This window comes from Pinus tabuliformis, chromosome 3_2 (genome assembly GCF_031772625.1).
Source record: "Pinus tabuliformis cultivar Carrire ecotype Pingquan chromosome 3_2, CPIR1, whole genome shotgun sequence".
Taxonomy (NCBI): Eukaryota; Viridiplantae; Streptophyta; class Pinopsida; order Pinales; family Pinaceae; genus Pinus; species Pinus tabuliformis.
Genome location: NC_142302.1, coordinates 778807587 through 778816316, shown reverse-complemented (window position 1 = coordinate 778816316; position 8730 = coordinate 778807587).

Genomic DNA, 8730 nt, shown 5'->3' with positions numbered 1-8730 from the left:
AAAGGAAAACTTCATAAGAAAGATCAACTTAAAATAAATTCAATGAATCTAACAACGCTTTGGAACTTAACGCACAACATTTAGAGGTCTAGGCTAGAGACGTATTCCGGCGTCGTAAAGCCTGGTAACTGTTGTCCTCACTGATGGTTGGGTGATTCCTCCACTTTGAGACGATAAGTGCCAGTACGGACTTGTGCTCCCACGTACCGTCGAGTATATATTGGGAGACCCCTATAGGCTTAAATCCTTTATCCATAGGAAGCCGTGTCTGCCGCCCTATCGATCGCAATGCACTGAAAACAACATTCGAGAAGATTGACTGCCGTACCGTAAAAAGTATTCTGCAGTTTTGCGATTGGTTTGGTACTCCCTCTACCTAGATCTCCAGAGCAGTCCATTTCGTTCCTTTTCAGACTCCTTAACGGAAAAGGTCCATCTGAGCACTTGTCACTTCAGGCTCATTAAAAATCGGAGACTAGAGTCATCTTTTGTTTTTTCTCGACTCTTAAAAACTGAAAAAACAAGTTGTGTCAAAAAGCGTCTAAAATTCATTTAATTCGGAAACATACTTCCCCTTTTTATTTTAGTTGATTGAGTAATCCGCAATCGTGGAAGAAAGTCAATTGAAACCCCGTCGTTCGCGGAGGCTTACGAGTCAACCGTCTTTGTCTCCGGAATCGAAACCAGTACGGACAAAGCGAACTCGTTTAACCGATTCGAAATCTCCTATTAAAGTTAGAACAAGTGTTCCAACGACATCAGAGACTCCAGTTACTCCAAACATTTCTGGAATCTCTGCCTCTACAGAAGAAGTTCAAGAGCCACGGAAGGACAGTGATACTGATCCTAGTCTGAGAGTGAACACTTGTGTTACCGAACCAGTTCCATCTACAACCGGTTCGGAGAGTCTTACTCTTCAAACATCTGTCGCTGTCGATTCCATACCTTCTTCGGCACCAGAAATATTTTACGGACCTGACGGTCTTCCCCTTCCACCTGGTCTGATTGCAATTGAAGAAATTGTAGAAGATCCTCAAACAAGTACTCCAACGCACTTTGGAGTCGGGATCGTTCTATATCCTTCTTCATCAGAAGTTAGTCTACCACCAGCGGAAGCTCCTGTAGAATCGCTAGGTAATCTTTTGGATAGACTACAAATGTCTAAACAATCGTCAACATCTAGGACTGTGTCATCCGACACAGCGACGACAGAACTCCCTGCTGTCACTCCGACAATGTTCGCCGGCATACCATCTGTCCCGACTAGCTCTCAATCGCTAGAAGGAGCCCACTCAGGGGCTATTTCGATAGTCTGGTCCATTCCTGTTTGTTCATCCAGAATAATATCCGGAAACTCTTATGTTGAGTCTCAACAAATTGATCCATTTGGAGGTCAATTTGGGCAGTCCGGTCCCCAAGGGCAAACAATCCCCTTGAGTTCCGGATTACCACCGTATGAGGGGCAGTATGCCCTTTCATTATCCCCTCCGGGAGGATATCCATACGGGAGCTCACAACAATATTCAGGTTATACTGGAATTACCTCAAGTGGTTAGGTACCTATACTACCTCAACAACCAAGAGTTGTGTATTCGATGCAACAATGTGTACCTATGTCGGACATCCCGACTACGACAGCTATTGTGACGGTGTCGCAAGTTCAAGCACTGCCTGTTGCATGCCAACCTCAGGTTTCTCAGGTTTTAATGCAACAACCCCTTGACCCTGCAACTCAACCACAATCGCCGACTAGTGGGGCGACACAGGTCCAGACGGGTACAATCACCCCTCACCTTGGTCCAACGGTTAGTATAGCGCAACAGCACATGGCTTCACAACCATGGCTGGTGCAATACCAACAACCGCAATTCCAACAAGTATACCAAGGTTCTGAGCAGCAAATCTTTGCGAACAGTGGACAACCGTACATTCAAAATGGTCAAAATCAACCATTTTACAATGGTCATGTCCACCAACCTTACCAAACATACCAGCATCAAATGCATTATGCCGGTATGCAAAGACCAACTGCTCAGGCGATTCCATCGTATCCTGGGTATGCTTCACCTAACCTAAATCAGCAGTTACCCTTCGTGGCAACTTTAGAGTTACCTGATTTAAACCGGTTAACAAACGATCCAATTGCTTACGCCCCTTGGTGGCCAGCGATTCCGCATAAACTTCCATAAGATATTCCTAAATTTAATGGAAATTCGGGTGAAGATCCATCGAATCACGTGATGACCTTTCATCTATGGTGTTCATCAAACACCCTAAATGATGATTCGATAAGACTTCGCCTCTTTTAGAGGATGTTAACGGGTCCAGCGGCAAAATAGTACATTGAATTGCCTAGACCTTCGTTCGACAACTTCAGTACCTTAGCCACAACCTTTTTAACCCATTTTCAATTACCCATAAGGTATGAAACGGGAACAGAACTCCTTACCAACTTCAAACAGACAACGGCCACTCACATATCTGATCATATACATGAGTGGCGACGTCATCGTAGGATGGTAAAAACGTACGTCCCCGATCAGCTATTAGCTGAATGGTTTATCAAATCATTACTACCTTCCATCATGGAAGATGTGGCAAAGGGGGGAGTCGTAACGGAAGAGCAAGTTATCGCTCGTGCACAATATCTGGACTTGATTTACACTCAGTCCGGCACGCTCTACGACAAAATACCTGATGCCCCTAGACAGGAATTCTCAATTCCTCCTCCTCCTAAATCAAACAATGACTCTCATGCTGGCGATGGCGTGATTGGCACGACAGACATGAAATCGACAAAGGCTACATCCAAAAAGGCCCGTAAGATTTCAGGTCAAAATGCAAAAGACGAACTTCTTGCTTCGGAAGTAAATGCCGTATCGATAGATAAGTGCAAAGAAACCAAACAACCAGGAAGCAAGAAGAAAGGCAAAGGGAAGAAGAAGAAACAGGATGAATCATCACCTGAAAAATCTTCTTCAAACCCTCTTGGAAATAGGAAACCAAGAACTCCATGCCATATATGCGATGAGGATCACTGGACCTCAGAATGTCTGTACAAAGCTGAGCTTAAGAAATTCTTTAAGAGTTTGAAAACCTGAGCAGTGTTAACTGATCCGTTTCCAAATCCAGGAACAAATCTGATTGAAAGTGGAAATGCTTCCCCGTCTCAAGTGCTAATGTTGTCAGTTTCAAAACAACAAAATGATGCTTTGATATCGACAAGGAACAAAGATTATGGGAATCCACAGTTGTCGAACAACAAGGATAAAGATCAACCAAGTAGTTCGACAACAACTTCGACAGAAGTTGTACCACCCACCATCCCTGAATTGACGATAAAACCGCCGAAGGGAGTAGTACACAAGTCAACATTTAATCCCCGTGCTAGAGCGACGCAGCATTATAACATAGTGGAAGATTTGGCCCAATCGCCATCCGCTATGTCGACTCTTGAAGTACTACAAAATTGCCCATCCCAAAGGCAGGCTTTATTATCGGCCATTGGTGGAATCAATCCAAAGGATTCCAATCTTGTATCCTTCGACCACAAAGGATACGATCCTCAGTTACCGGCTCAACTAGCTTTCCTTGTTCAAGTGAAAGCCCTCAACAAAACTGTTCATTGAACAATTATTGATGAGGGGGCATCTACATGCATTATGTCGATGAATTGCTGGAAAACTTTAGGATCTCCAACCTTGTCGCGATCTTCGATGACATTAAAAGCATTCGACGGAAGGACATATACCCCATATGGTATCCTAAATAACTTGAAAGTTAAACTAGGGGGGAAAACGGTAGAAATAGATGTTGAAGTCATCGATGGGAATCTTGATTACAACATCCTACTAGGAAGACCATGGATTTATGCCATGGCAACTGTTGTGTCGACCTATTTTAGAAAGATTGCATTTCCCTTTCAAGGAGGAATTACAATCGTCGATCAACAAAACTTCCTCCCCAATGGTTCTCAAGTTATAGGAAGCATTCCCATGATCCATGGAAGCCCCCATTCCCTTCAGAATATCGGAGTAGGCCTACTAAAAGATCCTATACTAATGGGAAATTTCGCCCTTCCACCTCCAATCAATCTGGTGGAAGTAGCATCGATAGGAACCTGCAACATGATATCTTCTACGAAGATCTCAAAAAACGATATCGACATGGATCATGCAGTGGTTTTGTCCCCAAGCCCAACAGAAATATTATAGCAATCAATGTTTCTAGCATGGGAGGCAAATCCAAATCAACGCTCATCAAGCATTTGGATAGATAGGTCTAGAGAATATGGTACTCCTTTAGATCCTTGGTCGCGAGTGCATGTCACCGACGAAGGAATTATCCAATCTATGGTAATTGAAGGAGCACCATGGAATGATTCCCACCATCGTTCCCTTCTTCTGGATTGTGAAGAAGATACTCAAAATGACCTTTACCATCCTTCAGTAGTTGATTTTCTATCAAATACTGTAAATACGGTGGATTCCGAGCGAAACTTGTCCAACATTGAAGAGACTATAGCCATAAATATCTCGACCAAAACAGATGTTGTAGAAAATATTTATGTTGGCAAATGTTGTTCTCCTTCAGAACTGGAAATATATAATGTTCTTTTTCGCGAATTCAGAGATGTCTTTGCTTGGTCATACAGTGAAATGCCAGGCATCGACTCGAGTATTGTTGAACACGAAATTAAGATGTATCCAGATGTCAAACCAGTACGACAACGGCTAAGGCAGGTGCACCCCAAGAAAGTCGCTACCATTAAGGCAGAAGTTGAAAAACTTCTCCATGCTGGTTTCATCTACCCCGTTCCTCTAACCGATTGGGTATCGAACATTGTCCCTGTTATGAAAAAACAAGGAACAATTAGAGTGTGCGTCGATTATAGGGATGTAAATCAAGCTTGTCCAAAAGACAACTACCCTACACCCTTCATCAACCAGATAATTGATGAATGCGTCGGATGCGAAATCTTTTCATTCATGGATGGATTCTCCGGGTATAATCAAATAAATATCCGCCCACAGGACCAGTCAAAGACTGCATTCATTTGTCCGTGGGGCACATTCGCATATCGAAAATTACCCTTTGGCTTAAAGAACGCAGGGGCGACGTTTCAGAGGGCAATGAATTATGCCTTACATGACATCAAAAACATCGTTCAACCATACCTCGACGACCTTCCGGCTCATTCGCGAAAGCGGATTGATCATCCGCAGCATTTAAGAGCGATATTTCTACGTTGCCGACACTACAAGATACGACTCAATCCGCACAAATGTGTATTTTGTGTCAGTTCTGGTCGTTTACTTGGCTTTGTAGTCTCCAAGGATGGGATTCGTCTCAACCCGTGCAAGGTCCAGGCAATCATAAATTTGCCTCCACCTTCAAATTTGCTTCAGATTCAGAAACTCCAAGGGAAAGCAAACTTTCTGAGGAGGTTCATTCCAAATTACGTTGAACTTGCTAAAGGTTATACACGTCTTTTGAAAAAGGAGGTACCCTTTGTCTGGGATCAGGGTGCGCAAGCTTCCTTTGATGCTTTAAAAGATTCCCTGATGAAAGCATCATTAATGTATGCCCCTGATTATCAAAGAGACTTTAACCTGTATCTGGCTGCAGCAGATACGACCATTGCGATGGTTTTAGTTCAAGAAGTCAATGGAATTGAGCATCCTATATATTATTTAAGTAAAAACTTAAATGATACAAAAAGCAAATATTCTTACGTTGAAAAGCTAGCACTTGCAGCTGTTCAAGTGATACAGAGATTTCGACATTATGTCCTCTTTCGGAAAACTACCATTCTGTCAGATTGCAACCCCATGACTTATATATTGTCGCGACAGTTACTGGGGGGCAAATACTCAAAATGGATAGCAATCCTAGAAGAGTTTGATCTGGAATTTGTAAAATCCAAATCAAAGAAAGCTCTAGTTTTCGCAGAATTATTATGCGATCTCCCATCGTCGTCCAACGATGAAACATCCGAAGAATCAATCGTGGATGAGAGTTTGTTTCTGATATCTACAAGCAATGAGTGGTATGGAGATATAATCATTTATCTCCAAACCCAAAAATTTAGGCCAAACACCTCCCACTCTGAACAAAAACGTATTCGATACCAAGCAAAAGACTACATGATCATCGGTGATACACTTTACCGTCGTGGTATCAATACAGTTCTGAGAAGGTGCCTCACCCATGAGGAGGCCGAAAAAGCCCTGAATGAGTGTCATTCAGGCGCGTGTGGGGGGCATCAATCTGGATATGCTACAACACAAAAATTTTTACGAGCAGGATACTTTTGGCCAACAATGTTCAAAGATTGCATAACCGCAGTCAGAAGTTGCCATGCTTGTCAAATTTTTGATAGCAAAACCAGAAGACCACCCGCACCTCTATAGCCAATAGTTGCTGTTGGGCTGTTCGCCAAATGGGGCATCGATTTCATGACATGTAACCCCACCTCGACTGGGGGGCATGGGTATATCATAGTCGCAGTTGACTATTTTACCAAATGGGCCGAGGCGATGCCTACATTAGATAATACTGGTGAAACAGTTGCCCTCTTCATTTTCAATCATGTAGTCGCCAGATTCAGCGTACCACAGGCTATAGTCACAGATCATGGATCGCATTTTCGCAATCACATGATGGTCGAATTAGCTACCAAACTAGGGTTGTCTCATGACAGCTCTACTCCGTATTATCCGCAAGCCAACGGACAAGTTGAAGCGATCAACAAGGTCCTGAAGCGCATGTTGCAAAGGATAATCGGAGTTCACAAAAGAAGGTGGCACCTAATCCTGTACTCAGCCTTGTGGGCTTACCGAACATCGGTAAGGAATGCAACCGGGTTCAGACCCTTCCAACTGGTGTATGGCCTGGAAGCAGTCTTACCAATCTAGTGTGAAATCTCGTCTCTCAAACTTGCGATTGATCTCCTCCCCGGAACTTCAGAAGAAGAGGCTCATTTCTTGGAATTAATCCAATTGGATGAAACCCGTCGTGACGCCGCTTTGGCTAACGAAGCCCATAAGAAATGAGTCAAGGCGCAATTTGACAAAAATGTCAAACCCCGTGTCTTCTCGGAAGGTGACTTGGTCTTGCTTTACGACCAAGAATCCGATAAATTGGGAGCAGGTAAATTTAAGTCTTTATGGATGGGCCCCTATATTGTTAAACGAGTGTTAGCGAAAGGAGCCTACGAGTTAATGGATTATGACGGAATTCCACTGGCGCAACCTCGTAATGGGTTGTACCTCAAGCGTTACTATGCATAAATAGTAACCAATATGCTTTTGTTATATTTTTGTTTTCGCTAAAGTGTTTGTTTTGGTCGAGTAATCCACCTTTTTACATTTATTGCAGATGTCAAACCTATTGAAGCCATGTGTTGGATATGCCGACAGAGCGAGTCGTAGTTCGCGGAACCTGTCCTCCGTAGCCTGGGCCATTTTTGATCCAAGCGGCGAGTTAGTAAGTTTCAGAGGTGTATGTATTGGTCGATCAACGAATAACATCGCTGAGTATAGTGCGTTGATAGAACTTCTCTCTGATGCCATCACTCATGGTATACACCGACTAATTGTCAGGCTAGACTCACAACTCGCAATGCTACAACTCAATGGTATATATTCCGTCTGAAACCCAGCTATTTATCGCATGTTCCTAAGGGTTAAGATTTTGGAAAGACAATTTGATCTTATTCAATACCAACATATTTCCAGAAACTTAAACACATTAACCGACTCATTAGCAAACTATGTGTTAGATAGACATTTGCAACATTTATAAAAAAGAAACACATCATCAATGTTTTACATGTGGATCATATAGCTCAAACAAAATAAAACCCCGAAAATAAAAAATATATATAGCTGTTTATGGTTTACACATAATGTTCTGTAACCAAGACAAAATCGGTCACACGACCCAAAAACTCAAAATGCTAGGGGGCACCCTAGTCTAATGATGCTTGTGATAGCAAGTCACAGCCTGTGCGATCATGCGTAGGAGACGAGTCCATCATCTGGGCACACCAGTAGTATGCCGCTGTAACCGCAAAGGTAGCTCGTCAGTCCTCACATCCGGTATACCGAGAGTGAGGCCCTCAACCTGCTCCTGCAAAGCTGTGAGAGTCTCGACCACATCGAGGTCGCGAAGAATAGCCCTTCCGGCGGCCTCTCCTGCTGGGGCAACAACTGGTACTCTCAGGCGAACTACTGGACGAACAGGACCAACATCTGCATGTACACATGAGTTTGATTAAAGTGTTGATAGAATAAAGCACAAGGAAATTATAAACAAAAATAGTAAACAACAATATGGTCAGAGGTTTTACCAATAGCACCCCACTGCTCACCATCCAGTAGTACTAAATCTGGATCACCCCGGAAGTCCATGCCAGCATATGGATACTCGGAATAAACCATCTCCTGACGATCAAACCACCTGAAGAAGGTATCAGAAAATGAAATCTGAGACTGGCCAGCATGCCTAGACATATGGTCAACCCATCTCTGCATACGTGGTTCAGTAGGAGAAGGTAAATCGAGTGCAATGTACTGTGGCTGCATCAGTGGTATCTTCTCCAAGGCAAAGGCGGTCAAAATAGAATCGTACCCAAAGTTCTTCAACCTCCCTTTCTTTATCTTGGTCAACTGTTCTTTCATCACAAGGAGTACTGCGTCGCACCACTCGAACACCTTCGGTTGGAGG